The 13,373-nt window shown below is 53.9% G+C and overlaps 1 protein-coding gene across 3 annotated transcripts in view; it reads left to right on the top strand.

Annotated features, from left to right (window-relative positions):
- The window catches only part of NOL4L (nucleolar protein 4 like), a 132,348-nt gene that overhangs the window by 84,516 nt on the left and 34,459 nt on the right, over positions 1-13,373 (top strand). Inside the window, exon 1 of one of the 3 annotated variants that reach the window (XM_018057706.1) lies at positions 11,494-11,708. The exons of the other annotated variants lie outside the window; for them this stretch is intronic. The gene's annotated coding sequence lies outside the window, so the exon portion shown is untranslated. Of the gene's footprint in view, positions 1-11,493; positions 11,709-13,373 lie in introns of those variants that run through there. 3 annotated transcript variants of the gene reach the window in all.

Below are 13,373 nucleotides of genomic sequence, written 5' to 3'. Positions count from 1 at the left end.
GGTATGTTTTTAAAAAATCTTCTCCTTCATTCATTCAGATATCGTTCAAATTCCTTCAACATCTCAGACACTGTCCTGAGCACTGAGGCTACAGCAGTGAATGAGGTAGATGAGGAGCCCACTCTCAGGGAGTTCACAGGCCATAGAGACGATAAGTCAAGAAGAAAGAAAAAAAAAAAAAAACAGATATGCAAAAGTGAGAGATTTGAGGCAGAGAATTAAAACTGAGACCACTGATAGTCTGCCCCTCTGTGTGAGAAGGCCTCTCTGAAAAGATGGCATCCAAGCCCAGACACAAATGAGAGGAGGTGGCCAGTCCCGTGGAGGAAAGGCTTTCCAGGTGGAGCAGACAGCGAGTACAAAGGCCCTGGGGAGGGAACAGCAAGGGGGCCAGGACAGGGGAGCAAGGGGCCTGTGTGCCTGGGAGAAGCCCCAGCAGCCTACAGAGGACAGCACCCTCTGGCCTGCCTGTCACATGCGTGGAGAGCCTCAGGGTGAAGGGCAGAGAGAGGTGACAGCCGGTAGGGATGAGTAGCTAGGAGAGCCCCGCCACTCTGACCCTAGGTGTGGCTCTGTCCCACGCCAGCCGTCTGACTTTCACTTCTCCCTGCTGCAGCTTCCCTGTTTCTGGAACAGCAGGTTGGGCCAGACTTCAGTGGTTTTCAAAGTTTGCTCTGTGACAGAGGAACTCCTTTCTTCAAGGAAACTCTTCTAGGAAGGAAGTTAACATGTCAAGGGTCAGCAGCAAGCAGGCGTGCTGCTGGCAAAGATGGGAAAGGGCCCCCGGAGTGCTGCCCAACCTGCCCTCCTGCTCTGCGCCAGCCCGCCTTCAGCAGTCGGTCACAGGGCCTGAACAGCCCTGAGCTGTGGGCTGGGGCGCTGTACACAGGCAGGAGAGAGGCCTGGCCCAGCACGACCACAGGCAGCCCAGCCCCAGGCTGGCCACTCCTATCTCTCCAGCAGCTTCCTTCTCAGTAGCCATGAGTGACGGAGCCCATGCTGTGCCAGCCCCATGGTCGTTTTAAGCCTTAGATGTTTGGAATGGCTCCAAGTGCCTCGAGAAAAAGCAGAAACAGAAGACCTGCTTTAACTGGAACACTGCTGCGGCTTGGGGAGTGCCCGGGCACACCTGTGCAAAGCCTGGCAGCTTTCCCTCTGCTGAGTCCCCCCTGCCACACCGCAGTAGTCACAGCAGTTGCCTCAACACAGCCCTGGTCATCTGTCTCTTTGAGTTTACACTAGAGGAAAGGCCACCTGGGAGCGAGGCCTTGCTGTCAAGTCCATCTACAAACAGGAGCCCTATGAATCAGACAGTGATGCTTTTGACTACAGGTCCAAAAGCTCAGCTGGCTGTGAAACAAAACATGAAGGTTTTTCTACACCTGAAACAGAAAGAGTGCAGGAGCAGCTGTTGGTAGTAACGTCAGTCTCATTTGGTTGGTGTCTGTGACGCTGTTGACCTTCTCCTCATGCTTGCAAGTTGGTGGCTGTTGCTCCAGCCATCTTGTCCACATTCAGGGCGAGAGGAAGGTGTGAAGGGGTGGCATAAGCTTAGCCCAGCAAAGCAAAAGCACTGCCAGAGAGTTGCCAACAAACTTAGGTTAACATCTCATTGGCCAGGGTCACATGGCCACCTTCAGCTGCATGGGGTGCTGGGAAAGAAAGAATCTCACTTCCTCCCCACTCTGTAGTTGAGACCAGAAGGGAGAAATGCTGAGTCTGGGTGTCAAGTAAGTTAGTCCCCAGAACCTGCCGTGGCCTTGGCGCCATCAACTGAGCTTGACAGTGCCTTTGGGTGTTAAGTTCCCAAAGATTCAGACAAGGAGAAGAACAGTAAGAGAAGGAAACGGAGGGGAAGCAGGGAGGAAGGAGAGGAGGAGCGGGTAGCGAGGAGGGGAGCAGGAACCGTTGTCTGAGGGCCGTCTCTGTACCAGGGCCCACACAAACAACATGGGGGAACTGAGGCTCGGTGTCAGGGAGCTCAGGGAGCTCAGGAACCTCGTTGGAAGTCACAGAGTGAGTGGGAGGGAGAGCTGCGTTCCCTCCCAGGTTAATGGTCTTACTTCCCAAGGGATGGGCGGGGAGGTAGTGGGGAGAAGGGAAGGGAGAAAGGAAGCGATGGTGAGGGCAGGGCCAGGCTGAGGGCGCTATAGCAGCAGCCTCACGAGTGCTTGCCCAGGTCTGCTTATCTCACTGCCACAGTCCTTCACCAGGGTTAGGCCCTGGCACACAGTAGGGTCTCAATAAATATTTGCTGACCAGTGTCTGTATCCTTAATTACTTACCTTTCATATCAACATCACTGTTAACAATAGCTAGGCTTTGGGCAGGTGTTCTACACCAGGCATCAGTCCACACCCTGCAGGCTTCCCTGCGGTTAAGCCGCAGAGCAGGCAGCCTTCAGAAACAAGCTTCTGTTACTGTGCCCCCATTTCAGAGATGAAAAAACTGAGGCGTGGAGAAGTTGCCTGCCTGAAATCACACTGAGGAAGGGCCCAAATGCAGAAAAAGCCCATCCCCGACTCTCCTGCTCCACCCCTACCCTCGAAGCTGACTCAGCCACCAGAAAGGCCTCTGTGCACCAGCTCTGGCCCCAAAGCCTTGGCTGCCACATAGACCCCTGCCCCCCAACACACACACCCACAGCTCCATCATGGAGGGATTCAGGGCTGAAATGGGAAGTGCCACCTGTGCCAGCTTCAGAGGGACCCCACTGCCCCTCCGGTCACCTGCTGAGGAGCAGCCAGAGCTGCAACCCAGTAGGCCCCCAGGCTCAGCTGCCTTTGGGGGCTGCACGGAGAAGCCCACTGTGGAGCAGCCCCAGCCCATTCCCAGCTCCCAGCCCAGGGAAGCCTCCACTCATCCAGCCCCAGAGCCTCCTCTCTCTGCTCTGCTGGAGGTGGGTGAAGCACAGCATCCCGCAGTCCAGCTCGGGCGTCCCACCTGGGGTCTACCACGTGCTCTGGAGATCAGTGTACCCTGCTTCAAACCCCAGCAAGGCCACTAACTTTTGTTCTGTGACTGTGAGCATGTCCCCTGGTCTCTGAGCTGTTGGTGACTGGATGTGTCATTTAATCTTCCTCCCGGAGTCCCTACTCTTCATGTGCAGAGTGGCAATTAATATCACCCTTGTTGTCTGGGTGGTGAAATAAGGTCACATAGCCTAGCACCCAGCACAGTGCCCGGTGTTGTGTGGGTTGTGGTAATTCATTACATTGACCTCGGCCATAGTAACTGGCCTTAGCTTCTTTCCCCCTTTTTCAAATTTAATAGAAGTTTAACACACATACAGAAAAGAGCACATATCATTAAGTGGATGGCTTAGAAAATTTTTACAAACAGAATCCACCTGTTGTGACCAGTACTCACATCAAGAAACAGAACTTGGTCAGCACCCCAAAGGCTCTTTATGTCCCCCTCTGGTCACTAGCCCCCAGCAAGGGTGACCACTCTCCTGACCTCTAATAGCGCAGATTGCTTTTCTTTTCTTTTTTTTATTTATTTGGCTACTTCAAGTCTCAGCTGTGGCATGTGGGATTTTCATTATGTCATGCGGGATCTTTCATTGTGGTGCATGGACTCTAGCTGCAGTGTGCAGGCTTAGTTGCTCTGAGGCATGTGGGATCTTAGTTCCCCAACCAGGGATTGAACCCAAGTCCCCTGGGTTGCAAGGTGGATTTTTAACTACTGGACCACCAATGTAGTCCCTAGCACAGATGGCTTTTACCTATTCTAAAACTTGATATAAATAGAATCCTACGGTGTATGCTCTTTCCCCCACAGCATGAGTTTGAGAGGGTCCTCGTGGTGCCCTGTGCCACTCGTGTGTTCCTTCCCATTGCTGAGCAGTACTCCACGGCACATGAACCGCCCTCATCCGTTCTCCACGGACGCTTGGGAGTTCCCGGGCCAGAGCTGCTGTGCATGGTGCTGCCATGGCCGTTCCAGTGTGTGTTCTTTAAGGACCGTCTGAACTCGTTTTTGTCCCGTGCACATTTAGGAGCAGTGGTGCCACTGGGGCTGGTCTTGGCTTTTTGACCAAGCCTCTCCAGAGGTGCTACGACAGAAAGGAGAGGAGGTATGTTGCCCCTCTCTGGGGAGCTGTGAAGTGTGGTCTGTGTTAAGGGGGGAGTGCGCTTAACTTGGAGCTCTGTTGCAGACCTCAGGGCTGTGCTGGACAGAGGGTAGGACGGAGTCCTGAGCAATGCATTGGTGAGTCCCTAGAGGGCCCGATGCTGCCTGGGACTCTGCCATCTAAAAGCCTGTCCCAACCCCTGAGAGCTCACGGTCCAGTTGGGGAAGATGTATAATGCAGGAAATGGGAAGGACCACAGTGCGTTGTGACATCAGACTGACAGAGACCTGTCACCAGAGCCAGCTGGGTTGTCTGTGAGACTGCCACTCTGAGTTCAGAGGGGCCTACACCTGGCAGGGGTGGAGGATGTCTTTGTTGATGGCCCAGAGTATTTTTCTACCTAGTGAACACCCATGCATCCTTCAGTGCCCAACTTAAACGTCACCTCCTCAGTGGAGCCCTCCAGGATCCACTATGTCCTTCACCTACTAGGTACTTCCTTCCTAGCGGGCCCTGCCCCTGTCACGTGCAAACTGAACACATATCCTGTGACTAGAAACTTTGCGGTCGTTTAATTTCTCTCTCCTCCTGGCCCGCAGGCTCCGAGCAGGCCGACCTGTCATGTCCATTGTTGTCTCACCCATACTTATCATATGGTGCCTGGCATGTGGAGGGGCACTATACATGTTTGTGGGGGGAAAAACAGTCTGGAAGCATGCTTGATCAAAAGCTTGGGGGGGATCACACATGGGTGGTTGAGGGACAGAAGAGGTGAGTCTGTTGGACATGTAGAGTTCACAGTTTGAAACAAAAGGCTCTCAGGCCGGCTGGGCCGTGGAAGCCCTTAAAACATGAGGCCAGAGAGCTCTGACCTGAGTCTGCCAGCAACGGGCAGCCACTGAAGTGTGGCGTAGGAGAGTGTCACGAACAGAGATTAACTGATGGCATTTTAAAGCAACATGTTTCTGAAAACGCAGTTGATGAAACTGTCGTTTTTACCTGTGTCGTTTTACCTGTGTTGTTAGGAAACTGCATTTTGACAAGTCAGGCTCTCAGTTCTGTGCATCATGGGAAATTTATCTGAATAGGGAAGGTGTGCGGGAACAGTGTGGGACAGCTTCTCCTGGATTTCCACAAAGGTGTCAAACCGCCTGTGAGCTGGCAGCCAGCTGGGCAAAAATCAGCGCATGTGAGGAAAAAACGGACAAGCTGAGTTACTGCCCAGCCTGAAGACCAGGTATTCTGAATCCAGGCATGGGTAAAGCCTGGAGCTTCTAGCCGCGCTCCTCTTCTTGCTGGGAAGCCCTCTCCATTGGCCATCTGTCATATTCCTCCAGCCTTCTTTGGTTCAGAGTAGATGTTACCTCTTCCAGGTGTTAGTCACTCAGTTGTATCCGATTCCTTTGCAACCCCCTGGACTAGAGCCCATCAGGTTCCTCTGTCTATGGGATTCTCCAGGCAAGAATACTGGAGTGGGTTGCCATGCTCTTCTCCAGGGGATCTTCCTGACCCAGGGATTGAATCCAGGTCTCCCACATTGCAGGCAGATTCTTTACTGCTTGAGCGACCCAGGAACCACCCGCTAACAGCCCCTTAATCAGAAACACCTCCCCCATGGCAGGACTGTGCTGTATCTAGACCACTGTCTGCTGTGGGAAGGGATTAACTGTCTCTATTATGCCGAGGCAGGGACAGTTCATGGTGGGCATAGAGGTGAGTGCTGGTTCTACCAGACATTAAAATATATTCCAGAGCTATACTGGCGAGACAGGAATAGACAGATCAATAGAACAGGCAATTCCCCAAATAATGGAAAAGTAGTACTCTATAAACATGGTGCTTCCAGTCAGTGGGTGAAGATGAGTTATTTAAAAGATGATATTGGGACAATTTGGATAGCCATTAAAAAACAGAATAAGCTAGAGCTTCACCACACTTCTTTATTTTTAAATTGGAGTATAATTGCTCTACAAGGTTGTGTTAGTTTCTGCTGTACAACAACCAACACCAACATCAGCTATATGTATACTCATATTCCCTCCCCACTAAGCCTCCCGCCTCCCCCAGCCACTCCTCCAGGTCAGCAGAGAGCCCTGAGCTGAGCTCCCTGTGCCGCACAGCGGCTTCCCACTAGCTGTCCAGTTTATACACGGTAGTGCACGCATGTCAGTACTACTCTCTCAATCCACCTCGCCCTCCTCTTCCCCTGCTGGGTCCACAGGCCCATTCCCCACGCTTGTGTCTCTACTTCTGCCCCGCAAGCAGGCTCGCCTGCACCACTGTTCTAGACTGCATGTATATGCATGAATATATGATATTTTTCTCTTTCTGACTTGCCTCACTCTGTGTGACAGGCTCTAGGTTCATCCACACCATGACCTACTACTTAGTTTTGTTCCTTTTTATGGTTGAGTGATATTCTGTTGTGTATATGTACTGTATCTTCTTTATCCATTCATCTGTCAATGGACATCAAGGTTTCTTTCACGCCCTGGCTCCTGTAAATAGTGCTGCAATGACCATTGGGGTACATGTGCCTTTTTGAATTATGATTCTCTCAGTATCCCTCACTTCTTATGTGGAGATAAATTACAGATAGAATAAAGATTTAACTCTAATGAAGCTATAAATGCTCTAGAAGAAAATATGGGTGAATTACATTTATAATCTTAGAGTGGGAAAAAAAAAACAAAACCCTTTGTTTTGACCTGAAATCCTAAAGCCCTAAGGGAAAAAAACTAACTGGATGATATAAAAATGTAAAATTTTCATATGGCAAAAAATTGCATTGTAAACAAAATAAAAATAACAAAAAGAAAACATATTTGCAAGTTTTATAACAAAAGACTAATATCCTCCCTTTCTAAATAATTCTTACAAAAAATAAAAGACCACAAACCCAGTAGAGAAAATGGCAAAGAATATGAATAGTTTTTTTTTTAAAAAAAAGAATTACATGTGACCAGTAAACACATGATATGCATAAATATAGGCTCCCATTCCCAAATGAAGAGGGCAAAGAGAGACACCATTTTTCACTTCTCAGACTGGCGAAGATGAAAGAGGCTGCTGATACCAAGCGCTGACAAGCGTGTAGTGAAATGGGAACTGCCAGGCGCCACTGGCCGCTGAGGAAACTGGTGCAGCAGCATCTGTGGAGAGGCTGCTGACCAGCACTGTGAGAAGCAGCCCCCTGATGCTGCCAACAAAAGCTGCTGCTGAACCAGTACTCCCTCTGGGGGAAGGAGCAAGTTTGTGTTTTAACCTAACCTCAGAAGTCACAGACCCTCAATTCCACTGCCCTATCCATTGTGCCAGGGGACCCAGGGCGTGATACTTGGAGGCAAGGCTCATCTGGGGACAGCTGGGAGGCTGGCAGTTTCTAATGTCAAAGGGGAAATTTTGGTGTCAAACACATTGAAGACACTATTTTATTATCCACTTTGTAAATGAGGAAACCGGTACCCCAGGACACTTGTTTGGTGTCACAGCCAGAACTGGAACCAGTCCCATTTGGCTAAACTCTTTCTAGTCCACCTCCTTCATGGTCACCCCCAAACCACTCCTGATATATAATAAGATATAATCTAATCTCCTCTGATCTCATAATTTAGACTGCATGACTTCCTCGCTCTTAGAATAAAAGTCCCAGAATAAAAGTCCCACACCTCGCAGTAGTGTCCAAGGCTCTGAGTGCTGGGCCCTTCATGCCCTCTCCCCCTCCCCTCCTCCCAACCTCCCCCTTGCTCTTTCCAAGTCTCTTCCCGCCTCAGGGCCTATGCACTAGCTGTTTTCCTCTACCTGCAAGACTGTGCCCCCAAGTCTTCACCCAGGGGTCAACTTCCACCATCCCAGGGGCAGGGCCCATGTGGGCTTTCTCACACTGAGGGGCTTCCTTGACTACTCAGCCCAGAGCCCACCTTGTCTCCCCTGTGTGCCCTCCACCCCTCACCCCCTCATCTCCGCTTCTGCTTCACCCCATCACCACTGCATCCCATGTCTCCAGGATCTGACCAGGAGTCAAACTTCGCATTCTGTTGTTATTTCTCTTTAGTCTCGTGATGGGGAACTGTCAGGCTGATGACAATGAATCTTTGAGGAACCCGAGACACTTGTGGAGAGTCTGTCTTTCAGTATTTCTTGTCTGGTTGTCTCTTCATGATCAGATTCAGGTTAAGCATTTTGCGCGGGAGGACTTGACATGGGGAGAACTCAACACAGGTGACGCTGTGAGTTCTCACTGCATCCCTTCAGGAGGTGAGCACATCGTTTCAGGTGGGCTCCACTTCAGGGTCTGCTGATTTGATCACTTTGTCGGGGAGTGTCTGCCAGCCTTGCCTTGGGGCAGGTACATGTGTCTTTTATAAGTAATTTGCAGGGAAAAGCATTTTTGAATGCACTGAGATGTTTGAATAGTATCTATTCTGGTCACGATAAGATCCTGTTATTCCTAATCACGAACTACTGGTTCCCATGGTCAGGTCCCTGCTCCTGGAGCATGCTTGTTTCATATGGGAATCTGCCTGGAGTGGTTTGCTGCTTAAGAAGCTCCACAGAGCAAATGCCACCATTTACAAAGGCACCCACTGTATGTAGAGCCTGGAGGGGATATGAAGGCAGTACTGCACCCTTAAGCAGACAAGAGTAGCCTTTCTCTGTTGTGGTCTCTCACCAGACTGGGGCTGGAAGAAGAGACACATCACTGGGAGAATTAGTGGTCAAGAAACTAGGTCATGCCATTCCTTGTTGGGACCCATGCTGTGGCCACTTTAAGGAGATGCGCAAAGACGCTGAAAACAACCTACACAAGGTTACTCAAGGAGTAGGCAGCTCCTGCAGGAATTAAAGAGCCAGGAGGTTTCTGCAGGCTTCAGCACACAGGAAAACTCTCCTAATTCGCAGTGCTGCTAAACAGCCAGGCTTCTCCAGGGCCCCCAGCCACTTCCTGTGGGTCGAGTGGGGCTGGAGCTGTTTTATCTCAGCGATGGTAAATGAGTTCACATTTCATGCCTAGAGAAAATCACTGCTCTGCCCTTCTGGGCGGCACTAGCTCTCTTATTTGTCAGAGAAGAGGTGGGTTATCTGGGTTCAATTCCGCCTTTGAACACCAGTTGGATCTGGGTTTATATTTCAAGCCCAGATGTCCACCATTGCTGTGAAATCGTGACTCAGGCCAGGAGAAGTCAAAGGTCTCCAGAAATGTTGGGGGAAGAGATGGGAAATCCTGGGCTTGAATTATGTCATTTGCAGAGTGAGGAAGGGCAGTTCCCGTGTTGGAAACAGCCACATTTCCTTGTATGAATTCAAGAATCATGGCCACTAGTTAATTCTAAAAATCATTATCTGTGTGTGGACAGATAAGGCAGTGAAGTTTCCAAACTGTCTCCTACCACAGAGGAGGGGACGTAAAGATCTCTTGGAGAGAAGAGGGAAGAGAACTGGTTTGAAAACACATTTGGTTTTAGGGATGAAAGGTGCTAATGAGTAACATGCTTAGAGCCTCTTTTAAAAATAAAGTGTGGGGCTTATATCGACAGTGAAATCTTTAGCGTGTGCAGAAGGAAGTCTGTGCGCTGTTAATTCGATGTGTTGTCATCTTTTTATTTTTCTAATGGGTGAATACTGAGCCCTGAACCTGTGATATTGTATTTCTAACTCGTACCTGTAGAGGGAGCCTTGTTTACCTCGGATTGTACACAATGCAAAGCTTTCAGTGGAAGAAAGAAAAAGGCTTTTTACGGAAAAAAAAAAAAGTTGGAGGGTTAAAGGCAGTCTGTTTCAAAATTGCAAACAATCCCGCTGGCTGTCTCGTTTTCTCTTCTTCGCTGGTTTCCCTGTGAATGAATTGTAGCGTAAAGCCAGTAGAAATTGCCCTTCCTCTTTGGATGCGACCAGAAGAATCAGGAGATGGGATCGTTTCTGGTGGTTCTTTTTTTTTTTTTTTTTTTGCTATTTCCTCACAGAATTCTACGAGGGCAGCTCTCCAACCCCGTTAAAACACACAGTTTTTCTGAAGGCTGACCTGTTGGAGGGTGTGGATTTGGGGAGGGGGAGTCTGCCCCTGACCCGTCTTCTCTGTAGGGATCTAATCCTGCTTTCGGGGAGGTCTAATTCTGCTGTTGGGATACGAGCGCGCTATGTTCCAGGCTGAGTCTGAGGCTGCTCAGAGGTCCGGGGTCCCACACCCCAGCGACGACCGGTGCGGTCTTCTTCTGCACCCAAGGTGCACGAGGACCGTCTGCGCGCGGCACCGCATCTCTGATCCGTGCGGGTCTTCCCCCTACTGCGATGCTGTGTCTGGACCGCGCGCTCCCGGGTCTGGGATGGAGCAGCATTCTTGATGTTATCCTGTTACTTTACAACTGTATCCTGCGCGTCTTCAGGAGCCCGCGCAGTGTGGTTTAGGGGAGCACAATGACCGGCGGGAGGGGGAGCAGGGACGGACCCGGGAGCAGGCTGGCGGCGGGCGCTGGAGATGGTGGAAATGTTTGGGTCGCACAGGTGAGCGCACCCGGACTCCGAGGCGCCCGCCAGTAGGGAAGGGGAGCAGGGGAGGGTGGAAACTAAGTGGTGGGAAAGAGACAAAGGAAGAGTGAAGAAGCGAGATGGTGCGGAATAGAGGAGGGGGATGGAAGGGGGCAGCGAGTGGGCAGCAACGCCGAGGAGCCCGAGCTTGAACTTGATCGAGAAAAGGTGGGGGCCCAGAGGCTGGGGGGCGGGCAGCACAGAGCCGACCACGTGCCTGTCTTTCCCAGACCCGGGGCTCGCTCTGAACGCCGGGGGACCCAGGCCTCTGGCCCAGCAGCCCCGCCCAGCGAGGACCCGCGTCCCCTGGAAACCCGGGGACGCGTAGGGGTCGAGGGCTGCCGAAGGCCCAGGGTGCCGAGAGTTCCTAAAGGTGCCTGAGTCACTTTCTTTGGGTCAAGTCTCTCTTCTGGCCTGAACGCGGATAGCCGACCGCGCGCCGCCCGCCAACCCTCACCCCGGACTCGAAGACTGGGTCCTCCGGGAGCAAGGGGCGGGCACAGACCCCAGCGCCTTCCTTCCCGGGCTCCGTCCCCCGCAAGAATCTTCCTCCTAGCGCTTCCCCCTTAAGGGCGCTCACCCCCGGGAGCGCTCGGCGGCGCGTCCAGCGCGCCCTCATCCCTCCCCCTACCTGGCCCAGCACCCTCTCCTTCCTTCTCCCCACTCCCCCTCCCTCCTTTCTCCTCTCTCCCCCTCCCCCCGCCCGGGCCCACTCCTCCCGCCTGCCCGCCCGCCCCTCCACCTCCTCGGGCTGCTCCTCCTACTCCCCCAGCGTAAGCCCTCCCTGCGTTCCCCTCCCCCCGGCCCCCGCCCCGTGCCGGGTCCCGCCCCCCTCCCCCGCCTCCCCGTGCCCGGTGCCCCCCTCCCCCTTCCTCCCTCCCGGCCGCGGCGCCGCCGCCGCCGCCGCCGCCGCTCGCCTGGGCCCTCCCCCCGGCCACCCCCGCCCCCGGGCCGGGCAGTGACGCGCCGCGGCGGTGCCAGCCCCTCTCCCCGGGCGGCCGCGGCGGCAGCAGCAGCAGCAGCAGCTGGAGCTGGAGGGCTGTCACCGCCGCCCGCCCCGCTCACTCGCCGAGCCCGACCGCCCGTCTCCGCCTCGCCTCCCGCCCAGGTACGGAGTCCGGCCCGGATCCCCGCGATCGGGCAGTTTCCGGGCCCCTGGGCCGCCGCCCCCCCTTCTCCCGCCGCTGCCGCCGGCCGTTGAGCTGCGGTTAGGGGGGCGGGAGACTGGGGGGGTTCCGGGGAGGGGGACGCGGGGGAGCTTCCTGCGCCGCGGCTGAGGCGGGGGGCGCGCGGAAGCGGCTGCGCCCTGGGCGGAGTGGGCTGGGGCGCGGGGCGGGGGGGCGGGTAAGTGGGACCGAGTGTGGTGGGGGCGGTGAAGCCTGCACTCCGGGGGCCGCGGGGCTCTCTAGAGGGGCGCCCGGCCCCGAGTGCGGGGGGCTGCCGGGCGCACCCCACTCCCGCGCCGTGCGCGCCGCCGGTCCTGGGGGGCGGTGATTGTGTGCGCCGCGCCGCGGTATTGTGCCGCGGCCGCACGGTTTGCGGCGGGCTCGGCACCGCGTCCCGGGGAGGCAGGCATTCGCAGGCGGCGGGGTGGGGGCCGGGCTCGAGTGGCAGCCGCCGAGGCTGTAGCGAGAAGGGAAGTGGACTGTTTGGAGATGTGAGGACGGGAAGCGTTGAGTGGCAGGGAGGGGCTCCCTGCCTCGGCGCGGGGAGTTGAGACGGGGTTTGCAGAGTTGAGCCCACTTCAGCAGACCCCCGCCCCTCCCTGGACCAGACCTGGTGCCCCTGTCAAGTGAAGGATCGGAGCAGAAGCTTGGGGTTTCGGCGGCCCCTATCTTAGGGGCATTCCTTACGGACCGGGGCGCATGGGTCGGGGGCAGCTGGCCAGAGCCTGGGCGCGCGCCCGGGTTAAGTTGGATTTACACCTCCGTCCGCCGCTCTCGCTTCTCCGAGGCTGGACACTTTTTCGGGCGGCGGGGGTTGGGGGAGTGCACTTCTCGTTTTTATTCCAGCCGCTCGGGTTCAGAAGTGACCCCCCCACACACACTCTAGTCCCACCTGGAGCCGCGTTTGCCCTAGTCCAGTCGCCCCTAGCGAGCCGCGCTTCCTGGGGGAAGTTCTCATTAAGCCTCGCTAATTAGCATTATTCCTGGAGAAAGGTTAAGGTTAGACCGTCCTTTTCCTTATCGGGAGGCCCACCCCCTTCCTCCCCATTCCCTTCTTCCTCCCTCCTCCCCAAGAGCACAAAAGCACAAAAAGAAAGTGTGAAGAGGCGCAGATCAATGGAGAAGCCACAAACCCATTAATTCAAATGGAACCTTTTTCCCCCCTCTAAAACATTGATTTTTCTTTCTGTCTGCTCTGAGGGGAGATTAATAACCTCCTGATTTCACCTGAAATGGTGTTTGGACTCTGTGATTTCCTCCGCTTTCTGAGAAGGATTGTGGCTTGAAATAGATTCTCCCTTGAGATAAAGCCCTACTTATCCCAGAATGAGCTGGAAACCCCAGCCTGGGCCCCTGTCCTACCAGGTTGGGGGTGTGGGGAGAGGGTTGTGGGGCTCTCATAGTTGCTCCAGAGAGAGTCATGACCAGGGGCCCCTTCCTGCCTGCCCCTTGCTTCTGGGCTTCGGGTTGTTCTGAGGGAAGGACCCATAAAGGGTGATGGTTTAGCCAGGAGGTAGTGAATTACCCCTACATTGGAAACCCATTACAGCCTGAATTCTTAGGTGAATACTATCAAGCTTAATTTAATCCTATCTCAAGGTGGGCTT

Source organism: Capra hircus, chromosome 13, assembly GCF_001704415.2.
Source record: "Capra hircus breed San Clemente chromosome 13, ASM170441v1, whole genome shotgun sequence".
NCBI lineage: Eukaryota > Metazoa > Chordata > Mammalia > Artiodactyla > Bovidae > Capra > Capra hircus.
Note: the sequence above shows the minus strand (reverse complement) of the source record. Positions and strands in the feature narration are given on the sequence as shown.